The sequence below is a fragment of the Stenella coeruleoalba genome (assembly GCF_951394435.1).
Source record: "Stenella coeruleoalba genome assembly, chromosome: 21".
Classification (NCBI taxonomy): Eukaryota; Metazoa; Chordata; class Mammalia; order Artiodactyla; family Delphinidae; genus Stenella; species Stenella coeruleoalba.
Window position 1 is genome coordinate 21,497,538 of NC_137167.1, and position 27,639 is coordinate 21,525,176.

General features: G+C 39.0%; 1 protein-coding gene and 2 long non-coding RNA genes across 7 annotated transcripts in view; 1 reads left to right on the top strand and 2 right to left on the bottom strand.

Moving 5' to 3' along the window:
• Positions 1–3,874, top strand: part of LOC307179867 (uncharacterized protein) — a 349,430-nt gene extending 345,556 nt beyond the window's left edge. For all 4 annotated transcript variants that reach the window (XR_013825568.1, XR_013825570.1, XR_013825571.1 and 1 more), the window contains one exon: positions 3,802–3,874. The gene's annotated coding sequence lies outside the window, so the exon portion shown is untranslated. The remainder of the gene's footprint in view (positions 1–3,801) is intronic.
• On the bottom strand, positions 2,781–10,509 carry LOC307179869. The gene is made up of 5 exons (XR_013825575.1): positions 10,206–10,509; positions 9,940–10,099; positions 8,530–8,686; positions 6,212–6,235; positions 2,781–4,707 (listed from the first exon to the last, which is right to left on the bottom strand). It is a non-coding gene; the product is annotated as an uncharacterized lncRNA (long non-coding RNA).
• A 200-nt stretch (positions 10,510–10,709) lies between these two features.
• Positions 10,710–27,639, bottom strand: part of LOC307179868 — a 57,280-nt gene continuing 40,350 nt past the window's right edge. For both annotated transcript variants that reach the window (XR_013825573.1, XR_013825574.1), the window contains one exon: positions 10,710–11,222. This is a non-coding gene — a long non-coding RNA (uncharacterized lncRNA). The remainder of the gene's footprint in view (positions 11,223–27,639) is intronic.

Here is a 27,639-nt window from a genome sequence, read left to right on the forward strand (position 1 = left end):
CTCCCCCGTTACCTATTTTTCTAATATATGGTGATGAGAAAGGGAAATACATCTACATTGATGCAATTTTACCACCGAGACACTGTATTCTGCTCTAAGGTCACATATCAACTGTATCGCCAAATGCCAAGCCCAGCTGATTAAGAAAATTGATAAACACATGCAAAACAATCCTTTATTTCTCTACAGTCATGCAGTCAAAAGAGGTGATATCCCACTTTGCAAATAAATTCAAGTTCCAAGAAGAGTACTGTTAGTAATTTATGCCTATGGATGTATCTACTTATAGCAAAATAGCTCCTGTTTTGCACCTCTTATGCTGTGCTTTAAAATCCTAGCACTCATTCAATTCAGTCTTTTATTTCTTCCTACATTCATTTACAGAAAATTTTTAAAATATGTCTACTATGGTGTGAGTACTTCTTTGTGCTAAGCTAGTTTCTCCAGAAATACAAGTGATCACCATGCAGTATCTTTAACTAGCACAGTTTAATTTATCTGCAGTCCCTCACAGAGGGTGAGGTCCTACAGCAAAGAGTAGGTTTTGATGTGACTGTTGGAAATAGGGCTTTTACTAGACACAGATTTCTTCCTGCGTGGGGTACTACATGGAGGGATTGTGGTTAAATAAAGAATACCAAAAGCATATGAGAGATGCTGTATGCAGGGAAGAAGGTGGTACGTGGTAAGAAAAGGGAAGAAAAGGTGTAAGATGAGCTTGCCAAGACCACAGTGGAGAGACATAGAGTTGAATGCCTCTGAGGCCAGGATAAGGTGACCAACCATCTCCATTTATCTGGCACTGGAGAGTGTCCTTGGATGTGGGAGGTTTAGTGCTCAAACAAGGATAGTTGCTCATTCTAACCCTAAACCAAGTAGAAACCACCAAATACTAGTTGGGGTTGTGACAATCGGTGCAAAGATAGGAAGCTTATGAAGTATATGTACAAAGCAAGGACTAGAATATTCTCATTGGATATCAGGGTTTTTTTTTTTTTAAATGAAAGCTTCTTTCTTTCTTTCTTTATTTTTGGCTGTGTTGGGTCTTCGTTTCCGTGCGAGGGCTTTCTCTAGTTGCGGCGAGCGGGGGCCATTCTTCATCACGGTGCGCGGGCCTCTCACTATCGCAGCCTCTCTTGTTGTGGAGCACAGGCTCCAGACGCGCAGGCTCAGTAGTTGTGGCTCACAGGCCTAGCTCCGCGGCATGTGGGATCTTCCTGGACCAGGGCTTGAACCCACGTCCCCTGCCTTGGCAGGCGGACTCTCAACCACTGCGCCACCAGGGAAGCCCTGGATATCAGTTTTATTTCTACTTTCTTATTAGGACCATCCAAAAAGTCCCTTAGCTCTTAGAACTTTGTACTGCTTGAAAATAACTCATCCCCTAAATTCAGTTGATGATTCAAAAAATGGTTAAGGAAAAATATCATGGCTCATTAACTCACAAAATTAGTTGAAAGGGCTCCAGACACCCTTATAATGCAGGGAAATTTACTTTTTCTATTATTCAAAGTATTGCCTTTTAGCTCAAATAGCTAAAACTTTGTACATTATTGTGATTTATCAAAAATGCTCATATTACACTCTTTTAACAGAATAAAATATATTCTAAGATCACTCATTTACTTTTGCTTACTTATCACTTCAAGCATTAAGAAATGTAATTAATATTTATGTCGGGCCACACAGTTAAAAAATGTATTAAGGTATTTCATTTTATTTATATATCAAAAAAGGTTTTTTGTTTTTTCAGGAAAAACTTAATATCATCCAAGTAAATCTCATTGTGTCTTTTATCAAAGACTTCACATTCAGCTTAATTTTATTGTCCACATGTGGGCTTCAAATTGCTTTGTATTTATAAAAAACTACTTTTTTCTAAATACAAAGTATTGATGTCACCTTTTTACAAATTAATTAATTTTCGTAAGGTAATTTAGCGAATTAAATACTCTTAAGTATCGATATTATTGACAGTTTTAAGATGTCTGATAACTATAAGCAGTGCCTAAAGTTTAAGGAACAGGCAAAAAGAGTTGTTATGCAAATAGTCATATTCATTGTGTAATAAGGAGTGAAGAGCTTCCCTGACACCCTCAGCTGACAAGATTATCTTTTTTTTTAATAGATCTTTATTGGAGTATAATTGCTTCACAATGCTGTTGTTAGTTTCTGTTGTACAACAAAGTGAATCAATCATATGCATACCAAAGAAGACATACAGATGGCCAAGAGGCACACGAAAAGATGCTCAGCATCACTAATTCTTAGAGAAATGCAAATCAAAACTACAATGAGCTATCACCTCGCACCCCTCAGAATGGCCATTATCAAAAAATCTAGAAACAATAAATGCTGGAGAGGGTGTGGAGAAAAGGGAACCCTCTTGCACTGTTGGTGGGAATGTAAATTGATTACAACCACTATGGAGAACAGTATGGAGGTTCCTTAAAAAACTAAAAAGTGAATTACCATATGACCCAGCAATCCCACTACTGGGCATATACCCTGAGAAAACCATCATTTAAAAAGAGTCATGTACCACAATGTTCATTGCAGCACTATTTACAATAGCCAGGATGTGGAAGATTATATCTTAAAGCGTGAGATCTGCCCATTTTTACTCTGTCCTCCGTCTGTATATGTTCATTGTTATGGAATGCTCCAGCCATTCAGCTATGGAACCTAAATCCCTATGGGGCTTGCTACGGTGATGAATGATTCATGATAACTTAAAGACATGAGATTTAGCTTTAAAAACATTCTCTTTTTATTGAATCATTAATAATTGTGATTATCTAGTTTTCACATAAACCAATGTCCCCAAACAGAAAGGCAAACTGATGCACTGAATCTGAAAGAAAACTCATCAAGCCTTCCAAACTTATTTCCATGTTTTGTTTGTGCTTGTTATGATTCAGGAACTTTTTTAAAAAAATGTTTTTAGGTTGTAACCATTTGACTTTAACTTACTGAGTAACTTGGTCCAAAGAAAGGCCAAGTTATTTGGTCAAAAGAAAGGCCAGAATAGAAAGGAAGAGGCACAATGGCATCCTTATCACTGTATATATTCGAGGTGAATTTTTATTGATCGCTGGGAGTCAAAACAAGTTTTTAAAAAATAGGAGGGAAATATGTGGAAGAACTTTGTGGACCAGGAGAAGACAGTGACCTCTCTCTACTACCAAGTAATGTCAGGTGTTTGATTGATTATTGATGATACTCATCTTGAAGCCACGGAGAAAGCTTGTGAAAAATGCATTTGCTAGTCCAGCTTCATCTACTCCGGGAGTAAGTTTTTGTTTTTGGTTAACCAACTTTTCTTCAAGAAAGAGAAAACAGAACTATATGTAATATATGGGGTTTTTTGTTTGTTTTTTTGTGTTTTTTTGGTGGTACGCGGGCCTCTCACTGTTGTGGCCTCTCCCGTTGCGGAGCACAGGCTCCGGATGCGCAGGCTCAGCGGCCATGGCTCACGGGCCCAGCCGCTCCGCGGCATGTGGGATCTTCCCGGACCGGGGCACGAACCCGTGTCCCCTGCATCGGCAGGCGGACTCTCAACCACTGCGCTACCAGGGAAGCTCTAATATATGTTTAATCAACTGTTCTTCAACAAAGAGAGAACAGTATATGTAATGTATGTTTAACCAACTTTTCTTCAAGAAAGAGAACACAGAACTATATGTAATATGTGTTTTCAAAACCCTCATCTATCCACTGCATGATCCTCCTGCTCAGTTTTGTGAATTTTATTCTTTTGTGAATAATATTTATTTTAACAATTTGTCTCATTTTGAGCAGGTTCCCCAAATGAGGATATTTTAGGAACGCGATCACAAAGCAGAAGAATCTGAGGAAATTGACAACAGGGAGTATGTTCGCTCACTCATGAACTTCGTTAAGTATTGATTAAGCACTTACAGCATGCCGAGCACTGCTGAACCGGGATATAGTGGTAAACAAGAGGAATAAGGTCCCTGACCTCAAATAGCAACAGATCAGTAAAGATGACGTTGGGGAGTTTGCCAGTGTGCCACAGCAAGCAACAACGATAAAAACCTTTTTCAGGTTGTGCTCAGCCTGAAAGTTGCGTCTTTCTGCCCCAAACAGCTAAGGCTGTCTATAAAGTCACTCCTGGTGACACTGAAGAGTGAAGATGCTCAGAGCAGAGGACCAAGGTCAGCAGACTCTTCCCAGGTAAGAGAGAGAAAGACATCACCTCCAACAAGCTGTGGTCCGGGTTTGCAGGTGCACATTGGAAAAAGGCTTCTTTAAGACACTATTTATAGGATGAATCAGCAGTGGTTACTAGGAAGCAACTGAGATACAGTTGAAGCATCTGTGCTTAACTTTTGAGTACTTCAGACAGGGAGGCTGGAAATGCCACACCGGCACGATAAAGGCTCTGAAATAAGTGCAATGTGAGGTCATCTATATGGATGGGGGCCCCTTCCCTTTAATATCCAAGTGAAGTGACTCAAAACTCCATCCTCTACAGGAACAGAATTTTTCTTTCTCACTCCTCCGTGGTGGGTCATCTTCCTCTAGGACTTGAAAATAAGATTGGCTTTGTCTCGTCTGCTTGAGAATCGGTCTGCCTTCAGCCTGTGGGCAGAGACCCACACATTGGAATTAGGTGCAAAGTCTTAAGCTTCTTTCTGGGCTATCATCATAGAACTGTGCTCTCAAGGAGATTCTCATCTTCAGCTGAAAATAAGGTGAAAGTTAAGGCTTATTTTTCTCTGGGAGGCAAAATAGAATAGTGGTTAAAGGCTTTAACTTCTGAGTCAGAATGTCCAGGTATGAATTTTAGATCTGCCAAAATTCTATGACATTAAGCATCTAAAACCCTAAACTTTAGTCCTCTCCTCAGAAAATGGTCCTGTTAGTTGTATTTACCTCATAAGATTGCTGTGAAGATTAAATGAGATGATGCATGCAAAGAATTTGGCACAGTGCAGGATACAGAGTAAGCATAAATAAGTATTAGAAATTATGTATAAGGACCTTATCTACCACTCTTTAATTTTCTTAGGGAAGTCTGAGTTGTTTATGTTCCACTTTGTTAAGAAAGAGAGAATCTGGGTCTAACAAACTGAATTAATGACTTTGAGCAGAAAAACTCAGATTGGTTTTAACTGAAAGTTTCCAACAGTTGGAACATATTTCATGTCTTCAGAGTGTAAGGTAACTGGAGATGTTTTAACTACAGCATTCTGAGTCAGTCCCCGTTTTTCCCCCCAAACACACAATTGTCCTCTAAGATTTAAAAAAATTCCACAGCCAAAGTTATGTCATCTTGAAGAGACAAAGACCTCTTCTCTTAGTCTTTTTTATTTTGCATAAATTGTTCTAAAAGTTAACTCTCATCATTATGAAAGCAGAATTATTAATGGACTCTTGAAGATGCACATAAGGAAAAATAAGCCCATGTTCATATTTCTCATCTGGCTTCAAAGAGAGATCATTTGGTCATAGCTTGGAGTCAGCCATCAGCTCCACCATGGAAAGAAATGACCTATTTCACTTTGGTATTTCTCACTGGAGATTAAAATATATAAAAGTTTAAAGAGTCGTGTCTGGATAGATCTATACAAAGAAATCTATATAAATATAGAGGTGTGTATATATATATATATATATATATATATATATATGCTTAATGCTATAAAACTATATAAAATTATGATAAATGTATTTCAAATGCATGCATTTTACTTACAACTTAATATATTAAAATTCTATAAACATTTTGTTATAGCTTTTGCTATGCCATTTCCAGGAAGAAAATACAATTTCAGAAAAGTCATCTTAGATTTGTATTCCATGAATGCTTCACTTTTTTTTTTCCATCTGGGTTGAAAAATAAGGGCAGACTTAATTCCATTCAACCGTGTCTTTAAACAACTCTTGGAGCAATGAGATTATAACAATGGAAAGTCCTAAATTGATGAGAGACTGTTCCTCTCTTTACTTCCCCAACCCTGATTTCTCAGGACCCAACCAGGACAGCAAACGACCCCTTGGTAGGGTGAGGGCTTGAGTATTTATAGGATGGGGCTGCTGCTAGGAGAAGTTACTATCGCTGTCCTTGCTGGAAATGAGCAGGTTCCGGAGTTGTCTTCTGCTTTCAGTCATCCCAACCCGCTCGGCCCCCAACCCGGGAAATGGCATTGCTAACAGTTTGATTATTTCTGAACTTCATACTTACCCCTTCATGATTTAGTTGTTTATGCTTCCAGAACAGTTGAGGAAAACAGAGTGACACATAGAAAATAATTAAATAATAGCATCATATTACAAATTGATGCAATGTATAACTAAATATCAAATTCAGTGCTAAATTAGGAAATTGGTTATGTAAGGACTGAGCTATTCTAGAGAATGTTTGATCTTTGAATTCAGAGAGTTGCCTGGAGATTGGTGCAGGTGAGCACAGGTGAGGGAGAAGGGCTTGATAAGTGTGTGCTCATTGGGAACTCAAAGAATATATTTGATGGGACGGGTGGAGCCTGCTTGGAGAGGGGATGGATTGACGACCAGATAGAGGAGTTTGGGATTGATGATGTAGAAAATAGGGAAAACTCAAATGTTTCTGAGCAGGAAAAGCCTGACGAAAAGCTGAATGGCAACATTAATACTAAAATCTCAGTTTTCCAATGTGTAAACACTGACGTGTTTGCGCACTCATATATTACAAATATATTGTGCAAGGAAAAATTTGTTTGAGGGAGGTAGGAAACAAACAAATGTGTTATTGACGTTAAGTGAGAAACTCAAATCTTTCAATTTTGCATTAACGTTAAAAGCATAAACCCTTCTTTTCAAAGTTTGCTTATAATCCAGTCATGTGTTAGTTCTGCCAACAGCTATGACAGCTCCAGGTACATCATGAAAACAACAAAGGTAAGGAGCACAGGAGCTACTGTATCTGTGAGCATTTAGGTAAAATAGACACTGGTACCACTTTATTTTGGGTGTGGAATTACATTCTTATTTCCGAAGTCCTAAAATGCACAATCTAAAGAAATCTAAAGGAGCCTACAATCTAATGGGATCCAATAGACAGTTTAGGATAACTTGCTGTTCATGGAAGCTGTGACGGATGCTGGCTCCCAAGAGGGGATGCTGGGCACAGCACACACGTGGATGCTGAACCAGACTGAGGTCTATGACAAGCAGAGGAATATGTGGCACCAAATTCTTTGTGAGCCAGGAACAAGAGGCACCATCTTCACATTGTGAGGTCTGGCTCACCCCTCTATTGGCTAAAAGAGGACTCTGGCCAAAAATAGAAAATGGGAAGTGATTTTCTGGAAAGCTTGCTTTATATTCATATTACTACATTTATCAGGGTTTCTAAAATGCTTAATAAATTAATTTTTTTCTGAATACTTTTAAAAAGTTTTAATTGGATGGCATGTTATAAAAACATCACACATAATATGTATATATTTTAAAAATTAATTTCTTACACAGTTGTCAAAACACAAATTTTGTAGTTTAGTTCCTTAATGTGCCTAAGATGAAAATTTCTTTAAACAGGACAAATACTAACAGCCATCCTCTGCTTCGAATGCTTTCTGTTTTCCCCGTATTAGAGAGGACGACTAGAATTCATGTTCTCAAATCAAGGCAAAAATATCTTTGAAACAGTATGAGTATTATGTAGGTTTTCCCTTTTAGTGCTCTTTTTAAAAGGCACTGCAGTTCATTTTTAAAAATTAAAGTCCACTGACATGTAGAATGATCATAAAATAGATGTTTCATTGTTAGTGTGGAAAGTTTCTATAACTGGGTTTTAATTAAGTTATTTTAAATGGATATTTCAAAACCTGAGTGGGTGTGTTAATATATGCAGCTGGTAATGTCTTTTCTCCTATTGACTGTCAGTGAATTAAACTTTTATCAAGATTTGCCCCTGTCATTTCTTCCTCAACACCCCCCCCCTTTTTTTTCCCTACGTAGGCATTCTGGTGGCAACCATGAAAATACTCCTAACCAGGAAACAAAACTGTGAAGCCTATTACCAGGCTTCAAATCAAAACTTCCACTGTACATCTTTACATATTACGTCCACATTACTTAGGATGTCAAACAGCATTGATGCTTCAAAAGGAAGCCTATCGTATGTCATCTGAAGGTCAGGCACAGAAGACATTGCTATGAACACAGATCCTTTAGCTTTCATAACATGTTGGAGAAGAGGAAGGAGCTGGTGGATACAGGGAAGTCGGCTTGCTAGGGAAAAGTCAAGTCCCTCAATCATTTCATCCTGTTTTTATTACTGGGAACTCAGGGTTCTAACTCGGTACCACACAAACTCTCTGGAACCCACGCCAGATGGCTAGAGATGAGATTTGGATGAACTAAGAAGACTCCTTGCTCCCTGTTGCAGGGACTGATTTGGTAAGACTGCCCTTTCCCAAGAGTGTCCCCATGGCTGGCCCACATGCCGGACCTTCTGACTCCAAACTATGTTTGCAGTTCACGTAACAGGCTCAGCAGACTTCAGTTCTAACATGCTACCTGGTAATCTCTAGGAGCTGCAGCGAGTTCCCAAACCAGACATCCACTGTGGCTCCAGCCTTCTTGTTCGGGTCCACATCTCCCGTGCGCGTAGCCCTCTCACACTTCCAGCCCTCTTCTTATAGTTTATCTTCAGCATCACGCTGCTTCTGAGGCGCTGGAGAACATTCAAGAAAAGGTAAGGCATCTGTGACTTGGATACACATCAATACTGATATTCTCTCATAGCTTAAAAGGGCTGTGCCAGAGTGTCAAGAGGACACGAAGTAGCCATACTACTCTTTAACCCACTGACCAAATTTGGGTGCTTCAAGGTAATACGTTCCGTTCTCATGCCTAGATGCTGCACTGGCATCAGCATGCTTACACCTCAGTATATTTATGATGATAGAAATATACTGATCTGTAGAAATGAGTTAGATGACTAAAACCTGAGAATATAAGGGAAAAGAAGTGCTGTCTTGGATTTAAGCTGCAAACTCTAGAATAACATGTGCAGTTTCAATAAAACAATGTGCTCTGCTAGTTGGTTTGATAAATTGGTTAAGAGCAGGAAGGCAGGAGCAGGGCTAACTAGGTTCACATCTTGGTTCTACAACTTTTACGACTTGTGTGAGGTTTGGAAGAATTCCTGAACTTCTCCAAGCCTCAGCGTCCAGCTGTGAAATGGTAATGTTGACTCTCTCCTGTGATTGTTGTGAGAATTTACTGAATTATTACATGATTAGAAAAGCCTCAAGAAGTCCTACCTGTTACTGTTATCGGATCAGGCAATAACGTTTGAATGGAACCCTGTTTGCAAAATAACTCTGACTCAGTGAAAGGCAAGTGAAGCACATGTTCAAAGAAAAGCACATTCATTCTACCTTCATAACAAATAAGGATATGGCAAATACTTTAATGTACAAATCACAGAGAGAAAATGCAAATTCAATACATTCCAAATACATCTGTTCAATAAATTGTGTTCTACCCAGCTTCTAGTATCTGAGTGATTTCAACATTCCCTTTTAAGTGGCTTCGTTTGTTAAACCTCAGAAGCTGGTTTTACAAACTTGTTCTTCTGTCTCTTATTCTCAAACTTCCCATTTTTACCAAACCTGTAATGCCTACCAGCCCTGCTTTGATCTGTCAGTGCTGTCCTTACTTTCTTCCTACATCTTTACTAAGACAGGGGTTTGGAAACTAATATCTCCCAAAACTTCAAAACAAATATTTCACAATCCTCAGAAAAACGCCCACATTATCTGTATTAAAATGGCACTCGGCCTCAGCACAGAACCCAGAATGGACAAAGGAATTGGAAAGTTTATTATTTAAGGTAGGCTGGAAGAAACGACACATGCACAACCACTACAAAATGAGACGAAGTCCCTGATACTTAGCTACAGATGTAGACGTGGTTCTTACCAGGTGGGGTCTTGCTAGAATAGAGCATCTCAGTTTCCCAGTGTTTCACAGCTTTTTCATGCCCATTCAGGAAAGACATGCTGAAAATTTACACACTTATGGGCAGACATCAGTGCCCCTCTGGATTCTTGACGGAAACCAATGATCAACAAGGCTACACCTTCAGTTAGGAGAAGAGCAAAGAGTTGTTAGAATGACGTTCCTGATGTGTATCTCTAACCCCACAGCAGTCCCGTTTCCACCTCCAGCTTTTCTTTATCACTTACTCTGCCATTGTATTGGCAATTTGATTCTGAATTTCTGGAGTCTAGAGTCTTCAGGGGCAGCTTGGCCCTGCTGACACTTGATTTTGGACTTCTGGCCTCCAGAGCCGTGAGAGAATAAATTTCTGTTGTTCTAGGTCACCTGGTTTGTGGCAGTTTGTTACAGCAGCCTTAGGAAACTAACATACCCCATAAGTCTTACAATTCATTCTGTTTAACAGGAGCAATATTTAGTTTTACTAATAAGCAAAATTATTTCACTAAGACAGAGGTTATTTGTAAATAAAGTTACTTCACAAACACAATTTAAAATTATAGTTATTATAGGACAACAAAATATATTTTAAATAATATTAAAATTATTTAACAAACTATTGAATCATAACGAGGAGATAATGTATAATCAGGACAACAACCTCCCTATAATCATTGTTTGGCCATTTGACATGAGCTCAACATCCAATATAAATATTTTCCCAGCTATTCTGAGATGGGAAGATCCTGGCATGAATTTAATTTTTCAAAGTTTTGTTTTCTAATCATCCATGGGAATGATAATGTGTTTTTTCTTTAGATACCAAAGTGAAGTACAAATCTACAGAATACTATATTGAAAACAGGAAAAAACCATCTAATGGGAAAGGGGAAAAGAGGCATTAGATTCCTAGGGCTCCAGACTAGACTCACCACCCACGGTCTCTTTCGCAACTCGATGGGAATGTTCTCTTCGGCTGTAGCCCGTTAACTAGCTGATCTTCTAGTATCTCGGGCTATAGTAAGAGATTCCATCTTCCCACAGGGGGACATGCAAACGATAAACCTACAAAGACCTAGAAAATTGACCAAAACACTGGAGCAGGGTATGATTTAGCCAAACTCACTCAATTTACAGAGAAAAGCTATGGCCCAGAGAGATGATGTGAATTCCCTACTGCTGCATAGCCAGTTAATGCATCCTTACCGCTAATAAGTGCAGGACCAAGGATGCAGTAGGACTGGACTGCTTAGTAATGCACAAGCCTGCCAAGGAAAAGAAAAAAAAAAAAATCAAAACAGCAGCAAATACAAAACACTACAAGATTTTAAAATGCTATTTTTGGTCACTGGAGGAAACTGATTTCTGCTTTCGATTCCATCTCTCTGTCCCTGAAGTGAATAAGAAAGAGAAGTTCATGTTTCTTTTGAAAGCTATGTTGTCTGTTCAATAAAGTCTGAATAGTAAGAAATTAGGTTCTGCCCTGCCCTCATCTGTATTTTTCAGCTGGGTATATATTCCCGAACTATGTCACACATCTGCAAGTAAATTAATCCAAGAGAAAAGAAAATGGTGTTTAAGTCCAAAGCATTTCTTAAACATAAGCATTTGGTCCAATGGCTCCATTTTCAGAGCACTGATAACAAAATCCATACATTTAAACATTAAGAAAATAATAATAAGGAAAACCTTTTACTTTTTTTAGCTTCTTCTCCATGACATTTCTTGAGGGTTTAGGCATTTGGCCCCTAATTTTATTTTCACTCCACGGCTCTGACAGCTGAGCCGCATAGCTTGGCATTTAAAAAAAATCAGTATAAGTGGTTGAAATATACAATTTCCTTGGTTTGGGAAGCCTCGAAATATCTGGACACTTCCTTCCCAGCCATCTTTGTTGGTTTTATTGACACGATGGGTCATACAGCTTTTTGATGAAAGATGAATCAGAAAGAAAAGAGGAATATAATTATCCAGTTTTGGGTCCAGTGGAGTGGAGATGAACTGGATCGCTCAGTGCAAACCCGAATTCCTGTCCTCTCCCCACAGCAGGACATGAATGTCAACTGAGGCTGCTGATTTCATATTCTTGTCATTACTCAGACAGGAAAGCAGTGTTTTGTTTTTGAAGCATTGCCACTGTGTTTTCTGTAATCTTTATAATCATTTACTTCTAATCGCCTCTCAATCCTGCAAATTTAGTCTTCAGGTTCAGTCAGATCAGTCAGACCATCATCCTCATCAGACAGTGCTTGTCTTAAGCTTCCCAACTGAATGCTGTCACCTTGGTAGCCTCGCTTCCCCAGGCCATTCTCAAATCCAGCCTTATCTCAGTTCCAGCCCCTTTGTAAACAACCTTCAGGTGAGATTTTTAGATTCCAAGCAAATTCGCGGCTGCATTCCTGCCTTCCTTTAGCTATATCTATGCTGGCTGTTACTTCTCACAGAAATCACTCGCTTCTTGGCATAGAGTATTGAATAGCCTCAGAATCTTTAGATACTGTTTGGGGACAGAGGCAAGACCCTGCCTCCCTTTAAGCTCCAACAGAAGCCATAGAGAGCCATTTTCTTAACTACATTTGAAAACACAAAAAAGCAATGCCTAGAAATGCCTCCATTTGCTGAGTTTGTAAATTGTGAATGAATTGCATATGTTTTCCATTGTTGTGGAAAAGGAAAATCTAAATTTTAAATATCTGCTCCTCAAAAATAAACGCAAGAAGGGATAATCCAGAGAAAATAAAATGAGAGCAATTTGCAATAATTTTTTTTCTCTACAAGGCCTAACGCAGGGCTGCAGTATAGCTGTGTGGGCTGTGCGGGTGAAGGAGTGGGTCATATAGCAAAGGTGGAGCTGGGAGCGGTTCTCCCTGGCGTTGTTCACTGCAGTGGCCTCAGCTTTGGAGGAGTAGGCAGGTCGGGGAACAGATCCCTTCTCAGCTTAAACTTGACTGAATTGTGCTAATTGTCAGTTAGTGCAAGAGCCCTGGTAGAACACCCTCAAAGTAGCCTCAAGATGGGGAAGGACCCACCCTCCTATTGAATTGGAAGTCTAGGGACTGACATGTATTTTTTCCCAGTCTCTCAGTGTATTCTGCTTGGAACTGGGTTCACCCAACATTTAAGGCCCCCTTGCCCTTTTAACGTAAAGACATGCATATGTTATTTATCTCTTTTCTCCATTCTTGTATATTCCAACCTTTCCAGGTTATTGCCATTATTTATGACTCTACTAAAATGTAAAACTGGCTTCAGAAATGTCAAACAGAATAATGGGAATGGAGAAATCAGAGACAGAAGTCAGCTATAACCAGTCCCATAGTTCCTGCTTCTACGTGGCAAATGTGACTTATTTTCTTATATAGAGTGCTTTTGTGGCTATGGGAAAATGCCATTCTTTAAAATGCAAACACACACACACACACACACACACACACACACACACACACACGCACGCACACACACACCAACTTGTCCACAGAGGTAAAAAGGCCATTTGCTAAGATGTAAGTTTACTGAATTAAGTCTGTATTTAGTACTGCCTCAGTTTCATATTAAAGGGCTTACATGCTCTTTTTGGAGACAATATTCAGTACAGTCCTATGTAAGCTCATTTTGATAGGCTATATTTCAATCAAAAGGAAAAAATAGAAAACAAAATGAAAAAGAAAACAAAGCTAAATTATTCAAAATGGAAAAATTTTTGCAAAGCAATAAATACTGGTAAGTAAGGATTACAAGTCAAAAATAATTGACCAAATTTCTGTTATCATTGTAAGTTAAAAAATAACTATGAAGAACTGGGGAAGTGGGGCCCCCCTAAGTCTAGCTGTGAATCTTTTTCTAACTAACCATATAAAAATAGACCAATTTCTCAGTATTATGTTATCTCCATTTCATCTGGGAGAAAGAGAATTTGAATAGACAATCTCTAAAGTCTTCTGAGACTCTTAATTTATATATACTTTTAAGTCATATACAAATTCAGACTGAAAAATATCAGAAGAGGTTAAAAGTGCATGATTGTGAAAAATTCACCTATTATTTTTAATAATGGTATTTTTCTTTTAAAAATATGATTATGTTCATAGATTATAACCTATTTCTAATTTACAAATTTATTTTTGTGTCTAATCTCATTTGGAATATTATTAGAAATCCACAGGGTAGATGCCATTAAGCTGACTTTTAAGTGTAAACACTGATACACAGAAAAGTTAAGAGTAAAAAGTATAATGTATAAAGTATAATCCAAGTTTTCTGAGTCCTTCATACTATGCTTATTCTTTTAAGCCAAGCTACTTCTTCAAAGGTGCAAGAGACATAAATAACTTTTTAGAGAACCACTGAATACATCCCTAAAATACTGAGATTAATTTCAGTAAATCTGAGGGAGATAGTAGAAAACAGAAAAGAAACTGAGCTCTGAAAGACTCACAGTATCACGCATACAAATCTCTCCCATATGCAGGGGCAAGAGTGAGAACAGGCTGTTAAGATCGATTATGAATATATGCTGTCTTAGCTTGGTTCCCTGGAAACAGACTCTAAATTGGAGACTTGTGTGCTTGAGATTTACTGGGGATTGGTCTTGGGAATTATACATGCAAGGGAGTAAAAGAAGTGGGATTTAGCACAGGGCAAGGCTGAACCATGATGCAGTTGCAACATGGACCTCAAATGATTCTTCAGGGAGTTTTAGAACTGAGATCCCTACAGAGCTGTCCTCTAGTGAACAGTCCTTTATATGCCCTCATTGATCACCATTGGAGGCAGGCTTCCCCTGGGATGGAGACATGACATTGGACTGGGGGATTCCATTTTGCCAAGGGAGATTTTCACATAAGCACTCAGCTATGAGATGTCAGCACCCAACAGTCCCAGTGGCTAAGGTATTCAGTTCTCTCAGCTAGTAAATGAGGACTATAGTAAATAGGTTTTAAGGAAGGGATATAAGCAAATTGGCCTTCTAAAAGGCATGTAAGAAGCACGCAAATCGGACTGGATTAATGGGACAACTCAAAGGTCTGAAATAGTCTTTGGCATTCAAGAGCAAGTTGACTTTCTCACCTGTCAACTTGACAGGTGTGGATAATCAGGTTTTTATGGAAATGGCATATGAGGTTAAAATTATCAAATTAAAATTTCCTTATACATTTTATCCCTATATTATATTTCTATTGTAGTACTGTTCAAAAAGTTATATGTTTTCTAAAAAATGGAGTACTAAGCAATCATTTTATGTCTAAGCCCACAAAATACATTAATTTTCCCCAAAGCTAACCTTTTTTTCTCTAGGGTTTTGAATAACAATAAAACACTTTGAATGCATTTATCTAGACTATTTGAAGGTTTGTTTTTTGGTTTTATTTTTGCGGTACGCGGGCCCCTCACCGCCGCGGCCTCTCCCACCACGGAGCACAGGCTCCTGATGCGCAGGCCCAGTGGCCATGGCCCACGGGCCCAGCCACTCCGCGGCATGTGGGATCTTCCCGGACCGGGGCACGAACCCGCGTCCCCTGCCTCGGCAGGCGGACTCTCAACCACTGAGCCACCAGGGAAGCCCTGAAGGTTTTTAAAATATTTTTCAAAATGTGTTACCTTTGTTTCTCTATGTGTTTAACTTCTATTCTCTCTGACAATCTTTCTTTTTTTTTCCTCTCTGACAATCTTATATCTAGCTGGAAATCTAAACATTTCTTTCCACTCAAGAAATATATTAAACTGCAAAAACATGATATCCAGGGTCTGAACAAGACAAAACAAACCAACCTTGAGATATTCATGAACTTCAAATCATTCAAAATTCACAAATCTGTATACATTAGGCTGCAGGAATTTTAACAATACGTGTAACGTGACATGCTGTCTGCTTTACATCTAGACAAAATAAATAAAAACGGTAATGGTTTTGTGGAAATCTTAATACATGTGAACATTATAAGATACATTAGGTAGGAAGTCTGTTATGAACATTAAAACAGCATCTTATGACTTTTGCAATAAAGAACCTGACCCAGATATCGGGAGAGTACACATGATCACATCTCTTCTATTTTCTCAAGCATCCACAATTTAGACAGTTCCCGGTAAAGAGAAAATGTGATTGATTTTAATGCCATTTTCTTTCAGTCACTGCCATTTGGATACAGACTCTATGCATGAACCTCTTCCTCTACTTACCTTTTAAATATTGAAGTATCTCACAGCTAGGTTCTAAGTAGTCTTTTCTGACTCATACACACTCTGCTCCAGTTGATCTCAACTATCCCCATGAACGTAGATACCATCTGTAGGCTGAGAAATACTAATTGTACCTTTAACCCAAAATGCCCTCCTAAATCTAGGCTTATATCCATTTGAAATCTACAATGAATGCCTCTTAAGCATCCCAGATAGGTTGATTGTCCCAAATATGTTGTCTGACCTTCCCAGACATATCCTGTCATGGTCATCTACATTTCAGTGAATGGTGCTGTCATTCATTTAGTTACCAGCCAAGAACCCAAGATTCCCCTTTGACCCCTTCCTTCTCTCGTCCCTCACAACCACTCCTCAGCCTCTCTTGGTGCTTCTGTCCATATCGATCTTATACTCAACTACTTTCCTCCACCTCCACTCTCATCACCCTGGTCCAACCCACAGTTACGTTGTTCCTGGATTATTCATTCACTGCTCTCCTGAAGTCTACTTTTGCCCTTTTCAACCTTCTCAACCATGAAGCTGAAAAAATAATTTTTTTAAATGTAGGGCTTCCCTGGTGGCACAGTGGTTGAGAGTCTGCCTGCCGATGCGGAGGACGCGGGTTCGTGCCCCGGTCCGGGAAGATCCCACATGCCACGGAGCGGCTGGGCCCGTGGGCCATGGCCACTGAGCCTGCGTGTCCGGAGTCTGTGCTGCGCAACTGGAGAGGCCACAACAGTGAGAGCCCCACGTACCGCAAAAAAAAAAAAAAAAAGTAAATCCTGGGACTTCCCTGGTGCGTTGGTTAAGAATCCACCTGCCAAGGCAGGGGACAGGGGTTCGATCCCTGGTCCAGGAAGATCCCATATGCCATGGAGCACCTAAGCCCGTGTGCCACAACTACTGAGCCCGCATGCCACAACTCCTGAGCCCACATGCTGCAACTACTGAAGCCCGTACATTTTAGGGCCCACGTGCTGAAACTGCTGAGCCCATGTGCTGCAACTACTGAAGTCCGCACACCTAGAGCCCATGCTCCGCAACAAGAGAAGCCACCACAATGAGAAGGCCGCACCCTGCAACGAAGAGTAGCCCCCACTCGCTACAACCAGAGAAAACCCAAGCATAGCAACAAAGACCCAACGCAGCCAAAAATAAATAAAACGTTTAAATAGATAGATAGATAAATAAATAAATAAATGTAAATCCTATCCTAGGAGCAAGACACTACCCACTAAAGTCTTTCAGTGGCTTCCCATGACTGAGAGGGCCCTACATGGCCTGACCCCTGCTTTTCTTTCTAGTCACCCCATTTCCCCAGCCACTGAACTCACTGTTCCATTCATACACCAGACTTTCCAATCTCATGATCTTCAAAGTTTCTCTTCTCTTGTCTTTTCATATGACTGGATCTTTCTTATCTGAGTCTCAGTTTAAACCTTACTTCCATAAAGGGCTCCCTACTCCAAACCATCTTAAAGTAAATTCTCTAGATGTTTTTCCCTCTATTTTAAAGACCTAATTATTATTAAATAAGGACCCAGAAATACCATTTTTGTTCTTTGTTACACTTTTCACAGTCTGGATTTTATCTGATTATTTGTTTTTCTCCCCGAGAAGAGTATGAGTCTGAGTCAGGACCTGTTCAAGTTAGATTCCCTGAACACAGTGCCTGTCCCATAGGTGATAAGCCAAAAATATTCTGGAGTGAATAAATGCATGGATGAATGAAATTTGGAATTTGAATTAAAATATCAACAGTACTAAAATTACAAATTCCCTTCTAGAAATTATTTTCTTAGAGCTTAGTAGGTAAGCATAACAGTAGAGATGTTCAACAGCCACCATCTTGGAACAAAGTTCTTCTTAAAGTCACAGTATGGAAAAATATAGGGAGTAAAATATTTCCATGAGAAAAAAATAGACCATTTGTAATAAGGTTGCCACAAATTTCAGGCTGTCTCAGAAGGAACTGGCTCTCTCCAGTTGAAGCCAAGCCAAGGACAGTAAATAGAGTGTGTGATATATCTCAGAAATTGTGTACATTGGCAAAGGTGGAGAAAGACAATTTTTCAACTGCTGCTTCTATTATATTTGGGCACAGGATAGTATCATTAGTCTTTTTCTTCCTTTCAAGAACGACACAATTTACAATTTAAGAAACTCGTTTTATTTCTAAAAATAGGCTCTAATTTTATAATATTCACATTTAATAAGGTGTGAATTAATAGCCCCTTAAAACGATGTCATAAATTGGACATTTATTAAACCCTCCAGTTTTATTTAAATTTGCAACAAAATCACTATTGTAATTAAAACACTCGGGCTTAGCCTACCCTGGCATCGTAAAAGAAGACAAACTAGTAAAACATATTTTTATACTAAAATAAATAAGTAATCTTTGGTAACTCGTTTTATAATTTGGAAACAAGGCTAGTTTTCTTCTTGAAGGGAGGAATTTTATTCTTACCTCTGACATTATCCCTATTTACTGGGGTTTCAACTTCATTGCCAAAACTCCAATCCCCATTCATGATTTTGACAATGATGTATTTTGCTTTCCTGAGGCAGAGACAAAGCTATACGGCCACCAAACCTTTCTCCATTTTCCTTCTGGGCACACCATGAGACTGTTTCCCAGTCTTGCTTACAGTTAGGGTGGAGCTATATGACCCATGTGCATAGAAGTGATGTACACCACTTGCAGGTTTGACTTCTATAACACCTTACAGGATCCTGTTTCCTCATCTGCTGGGCAAAGGTGGAGGCTTCCAGTGGAGGAGTCCAAAGATTTCAGATCCACAGCAAAGAAGGAACCTACGTCCCAGAGTAACTTCATGGAACAGAGACACCATCCTTCATCTTGACCATGCTGACTGGACTCTGACGGATGCAAGAGTTAAACCTTTATTTTGTTAAATAAATGAGATTTTTGGACCAGTGTCTTTATAGAAGTTAGCTTTTCCTAATACATCTGCAAAACTCCACTTTTCTATTTAGTTAAAAGTTGTGACCACTTATTGTTTTATTTTTTTAAATTAATTAATTAATTTATGGCTGCTACCCTTCATTGCGGTGCGCAGGCTTCTCACTGCAGTGGCTTCTGTTGTTGCGGAGCACGGGCTCTAGGCACGCGGGCTTCAGTAGTTGTGGCATGCGGGCTTCAGTAGTTGTGGCACGCAGGCTCAGTAGTTGTGGCACGCGGGCTTCAGTAGTTGTGGCACGCAGGCTCAGTAGTTGTGGCACGCGGGCTTCAGTAGTTGTGGCACGCAGGCTCAGTAGTTGTGGCTCGCAGGCCCTAGAGCGCAGGCTCAGTAGTTGTGGCGCACAGGCTTAGTTGCTCCGTGGCATGTGGGATCTTCCCAAACCAGGGCTCGAACCTGTGTCCCCTGCATCGGCAGGCGGACTTTCAACAACTGCGCCACCAGGGAAGCCCAGGAATACAGTTTTTGAAGGCAGTCCCTTAATTTAGGACCTGACACTCAATAAAGAGTGACTTAAAAATATGTGGTAGCATATATATGGTAAAACAATACCTTTACTTCTTGGAATATTTATCAGGCATAATGATAAGATAATGAATCAGAAAACAATATGCCAGAAGGCTTTTTTTAAACATAATTTGATCAGTTTATCACTATAAAAGAATCTGTTGTATCAAAAGAGTTATCAGACTGATTAACATGGGGAACGCTGATATGTAAAAAAGCTTTACAATGTAAAGATCCTGCTATATAGTGTACAGTTGTGAACATATCAGAACCAGCAATAAAATAGAGATATTCAAAGGAGATCCTTTTGATTTCAGGGAGAATTCCCTCTTATTTACGATTATATGGGTTAAAGGAGGATTCCAATATTTAATGACAAATTAGGAGAGAACACACAAGGAAATTCACAGTCAAATTATAAGAAGAAAATAAAGTTAAATGTCAATGCACAGTAGGAAAAAGTATTTTATGCTATTATTTACAAATTGTAGATACAATTTTTGTTTCAGTTTATTTTCTAGGGACTAAAATAAACTAATACAAAAATCAAACTAATAAAAAATGTTTAATACTTTAAACATTTTTTAAAGTGTAAAATATTAACTTATAAAATCTCCTGATATAAAAATTAAACATTGGGCTTCCCTGGTGGCGCAGTGGTTGGGAGTCTGCCTGCCGATGCAGGGGACACGGGTTCGTGCCCCGGTCCGGGAGGATACCACATGCCGCGCAGCGGCTGGGCCCGTGAGCCATGGCCGCTGAGCCTGTGCGTCCGGAGCCTGTGCTCCGCAATGGGAGAGGCCACGACAGTGAGAGGCCCGCGTACCACAAAAAAAAAAAATCAAACATTCTTCCACAGTAAAGAAATTATTCATATTTTAAATGCATGCAGAGCAATGAATATTTGCTTTTTAAGTGTAGAATACCTTTTAAGGCTCTTGAGAAGCATGCTGTTGCACATATTTTATTTTACCAAGTTAGTCCAGAGCATTCATCTTATATCTTTCCATTGAATTCTTCTTTGAGAAACTTTTCTGATGGGCACTGAAATTTTCCTTTCATCTTATAAAAAAGCACATGTAGATTTTAAAATTAAATGTTAATATTATCATTAGTTCCATAATAATCAGGGATCAAAAGTAACCTCTCTCTCCTCTTCCTTCTTTCTCTTCTCTTGATACAATTAAGAGCATCTTGAGAGTATCTTATTAAATACTTTCCTATTAGATACTCACAATATGACTTTAATTGTATTTATAATCAAGAACAATTCTGTTTCTCGTGAAGTTCTCACTAGGTACTTTAGGAATTCTGAATCCAAAGAGTAGTCATCCTTATCATTAATTGCATTCATAGACTGTGCCTAAAATTCCTCATTTTACCATAGTGGAATGTGAAGGAGGGCAAAAAGCCTTTCAACAACAACAGCACAGACAGGAGAAGCTGACCCATAAATCAGCATTAGTTCCTCCACCTGAAGCAGGAGGTGACCCTCACTCAGCCATAATTACTATGAACAGCCACTATAAGACGCAACGGGAGAAGGCTCAGTGAGGAATTTAGGAGTTATGGTGTGGATAGTACAAGTTCTTCTGTCTAATGATAGAATCTCAAAGGAGCTCTAATCAACTCCTATCTCTGCAGTGCCTTATGAAACATCCTTTCTACAGCCTGAAATATTTTTCCCAAAATAGAGCTATTTCTTTAAAAAGCAGACACCTTATGCCCCAGCCCCCCAAACAATGAACTTTCCACTGACAGTTTTCCCAAGTGGTACGACGGCTTCATGGGTATCACACAATCCCTTGGAAATTTTGTTTTTTTTTAATTTTAATTATTGGTGCATCTGGAACAAAGTTAGCAACTACATGGTAAATCAATTTCAGATTATTTATAAGAAATTCTGGGAGACAGACATCACATATACAGATAAATAAGCATCAAAATAAATAACATGAAAACAAAGTGTCCGGATGTCAATATTTTTTTCACTGCAATCGCTCTGATTAAAAATGCAGGGAGGACATTTCTAGTACAATCAAGAGATTTTTACAGTCTCTTCACTAAAATAATTCAAGATTTTTGGTTAGTGCTTAGAAATGAAAAGTTTCTCAAAAACCCTTATCATCAAAAATACAGGACAAGCCAAAAAACATGATATTTAAAAACTCCTTAGAGGATTTCTAGGGGCCCACTCCAAAGCCACTGAGCTTAATATAATAACTTGAATAGTTGAAAGATTTTATATGTATTGTACAGTGTCTTAGTTCACTAGGATTGCTATGACCACAAACCATAAACGGGGTGTCTTTTAAACAACAAACGTTTCTCACAGTTCTGGCAGCTGGGAAGTGCAGGATGAAAGCACTGATGGATTCAGTATCTGGTGAGGGCCCCCTTCCCAGATTGTAGATGGCTGTCTTCATGCTGTAACCTCACATGGTAAAAGGGTGGGGGAACCCTCTCTGGCTTTTTTATATGGGCACTAATCCCATTCGTGGGGCTCTACCCTCATGACCTCATCACCTCCCGAAGTCCCCACCTCCTAATACCATAACCTTGGGCGGGGGGCATTTAGGATTTCAACATAAGAATATGTGGGGGACAAGCATTCAGTCCATTGTAACAAGGTTGTAGATTGGGTCAAATATGGAATTTTAAATTTACCCTGAATGAGATACAGGGGAATCTGACTGTATTGAAATTGGAATTGACATAAACCATAAAAGAAGCAGACTTAGAAAGGAAGTTTGTTCCTAACAATATGAGGTTTTTAGAAGCCCAGAGTTGTCTCTCCTTCCAACCCCATGGGAATTGTGTGATGTCACTTTCCACCAAGCACAAACCCAGTCTATGAACCATCACTGTCACTGCCATCACCACTGCCACCACTGTTGCAACTCCCTTTTGGGGAGATGGCTGCAGACCTCAAGGGAGCAGTGCACACGCCCAGGGCATGAGGAAGTGTGCAGAGCATATTAGCACAGTGCATTTAAGGAAATGGGAGGGTTTACCATTCATTCATTCAACAAGGATTTATGAAGATCTTCTGTGTGGGACACTCCATGCTGGATGCTGGGTATAGCGGTGAACCAGTCAGACACGGGCTTTGACTCTGTACTTATGCTCTACATATCACACGATAGATATGTACAACTCCAGATATGGAAAGTGGTACGACAAAAAGATAAAGTTACTCTGTGTATTAGGGGGATTGATCTAATCAGGGAAGTCAGGGAAAGGATCTTGGGGGGAAAGATAGTTCAGCTAAGAGCTAAAGAATGAGCAGGATCTAAGTAGGTGAGAAAGGAAAGTAGTACCTTCCAAAGAGATAAAGCATTGTGTGCAGAACCTGTGGCAAGTCTTGATCAAAGGGAGCCTGGGTAGCTAGAGCGAGGAATGAGAGCAAGTGTGGTTTGGGATGCAGCTACGGTGGTAAATCCATGGACTATGTTAAAGAGATTTGTTTTTTATCCTACAATCAGTACAAATCCATACGAGCACTTTAATGGGGGAGTGGCACAATCAAATGTTTTTATTCAGAAATTATTACACTGGATACTGAATAGAGATTTCTTAGAAGCTTTGATAAATATGAACTACTAAACACTGATATATACAATTTGAAATATATATATATAATTTGAAAAGCAACAGGTAATGACTAGGCAATTCATTTTCTGAAACTGCAAACTAAATTCAACTGCTTGGGCCTAGAAGAATCAGATTTTACTTCTTAATACATGTACCAGCATGCCCCAAACTCTTAGTGACTAAATATGACACCTGTAAGATTTCTTTCATGATATTTAAGAATCAAAGATTACAGAAAGTGTATGTATACATACCATTATCAAAAATTACATTCATGTTTTAAACTTTCAGAATTGAAGTTTTGAAGAAACCAAACACAAAATCTATATGAGTGGAATTCCCTGGTGGTGCAGTGATTAAGAATCCACCTGCCGATGCAGGGGACACAGGTTCGAGCCCTAGTCCGGGAAGATCCCACATGCCGTGGAGCAACTAAGCCCGCGTGCCACAACTACTGAGCCTGTGCTTTAGAGCCCGTGCACCACAACTACTGAGCCTGCGCTCTAGAGCCTGTGCACCACAACTACTGAGCCTGTGCTCTGCAATAAGAGAAGCCACCGCAATGAGAAGCCTGCACACCACAACGAAGAGTAGCCCCTGCTCACCACAACTAGAGAAAACCCGCATGCCGCAACGAAGACCCAACGCAGCCAAAAATAAGTAAATCGATAAACTTATTTTTAAAAATCTATATGAGCAAAATTAATATTTTATGGAGAAATTCAAGAAAGACCTTATTAGATTGATTACCTTCTCTCCCACAAATGTTTGTAACTCCCTGAGGACACGGAACCAAGCTACTACTGACAGTCCCCTAAGTGACCGCCACTGTACTCTTCAGGCCGTAGGAGGTTAGTGAATATTTTCTGACCTAGTGAGTTTTCTAAGTACTAATATATTCTACCTTAGAGGAGCATTTTGATTTAGTAGTTAGGGTAACAGCTATGCACTAGGTGTTTTATGTTTTAGAGAATGGAAATGTCTAAACCATGATGTTCCAACTTTAGTAAGATAAAAAGAATTTCCTGTCTAGTAAAAAACATGTTTCCCAATAAAATAATTGACCCTCACTGAAATTACTGTTCAAAGAACTAGGAAGCAGAGAATCAGTCATAAGTCTGGAATGGTTAAAAAGAGGCTGCTGAAAGCACAGCTGATTTATAGTGCTTGGACTCGAGGTGGAAGTTTATGGACAAGACACTTTCTGTCATGTATTTTCCCAGTGACAGGGCATTTACAGACTAGTCAAGTGTTACTGAGCTGAAGAATATGACTGACCTACATCCCAGGGAATTTCCATGTGGGGCACTGGATAGCCTGGCTATGAGACCTTTAGAAGCTCTCCTCCCACTCTCTTGGAAGCAAAAGCAAATTCCAAGACAGTTAGTGCTTTCCCTTTGGTTTAGGAATATCTGGGTTGGGAGGTAGGATCCCAGACATGTGCTAGCCTGGAGGACTTGAACCGGGACAGCATGGCTCCAGGAAGGCCCAGGGAGAGAGTGTAGACTCATCTGGGGCCATCCCACTTTTAAACTACACCCAGAGAACTTCTAGAGTCAAGAATCCTTCAGGATATTCTAAAGTCCTACAGATAAGTGTTGAAGCAATTACATACTGTTCATTTTACAGGTATGCATTCCAGTGTTTCCAATACAGAGCTCCCTTTAGAGCTACTGATTTGCCCAAGTCAAATGTTTATCTCTTTGAACTTCAATCCTAGAAGCAGACTATTTAAATCTCTAATGCAAAGGCTTTCAGAGAATGGAGGTATTGTACCTTTTATAGTAACTTCTGGGGCTTTGTGATTACACACATTTTTTTTTTTTGGAGGGGAGTCAGGGGAGGAAAGAAATAGATGAGAGAGATTAAGAAGTACAGACTTCCAGTTGCAAAATAAATGAGTCAAGGCATGAAATATACCCTGTGGGGAATATAGTCAATAACTATGTAATATCTTTGTATGGTGACATATTGTAACTAGAGTTATTGTGGAGATCATTTTGAAATGTGTAGAAACAGTGAATCACTATGTTGTATAACAAGAACTAACATGCTGTAGGTCAATTATACTTCTTTTTTATTTTTAATTTTTATTGGAGTATATGTGCTTTACAATGTTTTGTTAGTTTCTTGCTGTACAACAAAATGAATCAGTCATATGTATACATATATCTACCCTTTTTTCGATTTCCTTCCCGTTTAGATCACTATAGAGCACTGAGTAGAGTTCCCTGTGCTATACAGTAAGTTCTCATTAGCTATCTATTCTATACATAGTTGTGTATATATATATATGTCACTCCCAATATCCCAGTTCATCCCACCCCCCCTTCCCCCCTTGGTAACTGTAAGTTTGTTCTCTACATCTGTGACTCTATTTGTTTCGCAAATAAGTTCATCTCTACCATTTTCCAGATTCCACATATAAGTGATATTATATACTTGTTTTTCTCTTTCTGACTTACTTCACTCTGTATGACAGTCTCTGCGTCCATCCACATCTCTGCAAAAGGTACTATTTAGTTCTTTTTATGACTGAGTAATACTCCATTGTATACAGGTACCACATCTTCTTTATCCATTCCTCTGTCGATGGACATTTAGGTTGCTTCCATGTCCTGGCTATTGTAAATAGTGGTGCAATGAACGAACATTGGGGTGCATGTATCTTTTTGAATTATGGTTTTCTCTGGGTATATGCCCAGTAGTGGCCTTGCTGGGTTATATAGTAGCTCTATTTTTAGTTTTTTAAGGAACCTCCATGCTGTTCTCCATAGTGGCTTTATCAATTTACATTCCCACCAACAGTGTAGGAGGGTTCCCTTTTCTCCACACCCTCTCCATCATTTATTGTTTGTAGATTTTTTGATGATGGCCATTCTGACCGGTGGGAGAATTCTGACTCATTGTAGTTTTGATTTGCATTTCTCTAGTAATTAGTGATGTTGAGCATCCTTTCATGTGTTTGTTGGCCATCTATATGTCTTCTTTGGAGAAATGTCTATTTAGGTCTTCTGCCCATTTCTTGATTCAGTTGTTTGTTTTTTTAATATTGAGCTGCATGAGCTGCTTGTATATTTTGGAGATTAATCCCTTGTCAGTTGCTTCATTTGCAAATATTTTCTCCCATTCTGAGGGTTGTCTTTTTGTTTTGTTTATAGTTTACTTTGCTGTGCAAAAGCTTTTAAATTTAATTAGATCTCATTTATTTATTTTTGTTTTTATATTCATTACTCTAGACACATTCTTAAAGAAACAAAAACTATTGTATCATAACAATTTTAAAACATACAGAAAAACAGAAAACAACATGCAAAAAAGACATATACTTATCATCCAGATTCAACACCTGTTAACATTCTGTCTTTTCTGTTAATCTAGATCTATACTCTATATCCAAATCTATGCTTGTATCATTACTTATGTTTATCTTTTTGGCTATATCATTTAAAATAATTTACAGATATCATGATTCTTTCCCCTAAATTCTTTAGTATGAGAAGAAATGCTCTCCTAGTATGATCATCTACCTAACAAAATCAACAATTCCCTCATAACATCAAATACCTGTTCTATATTCCAATTTTCCCAAATGTCTGTCCACCAGGATTCAATCAAAAAGTACTCAATACCTACATTTGTCTCTTAAGTCTTTCTAAATCAAGTAGTTTCTCCCTCTTTTTTCTCCCCAAGCTATTAACTTTTTTAAGACATCAGACCCAATGTCCTATAGAATGTCTTACATTCTGTGTTTGACTGTGTTTTCATCTATGATTTATTGTTTCTCTATCACCTGTAGTTTCTATAAGCTGAAATTTAAAACTAACATCATGATTACATACAACTTAAATACTTTTGTGAAAAATAGTTCGTGGAGGGCTTCCCTGGTGGTGCAGTGGTTGAGAGTCCGCCTGCCGATGCAGGGGACACGAGTTTGTGCCCCGGTCTGGGAAGATCCCACATGCCGCGGAGCGGCTGGGCCCGTGAGCCATGGCCGCTGAGCCTGCGCATCCGGAGCCTGTGCTCCGCAACGGGAGAGGCCACAACAGTCAGAGGCCTGCGTACCGCAAAAAAAAAAAAAAAATTTCATGGAGAAAATTGGTTTTCTTGTTGCATTTAATTTACAGAATGTCTGAGTTGTTCATGATTAAGTGGTGCCACTGAATTAATGTCATTAGTCAGATCTTTCCACCATAAATGTATGCTTTCTCCTTTGCAATTAACAAGTAATCTGTGGAGAGATACTTAGCATTATGTGAATATTTTTTTACCAACATTTCCCCAAAAAGTGTTAGCATCCATTGAAGTCTCTTCCCTTAGGTTTTTCATTAAGATTAGCAAATGGTGATTTTCCAATTCTACATTTTTTTACATTTATTATTATTATTCTGTAAATAAGTAAAAGCTTTTTATCAAC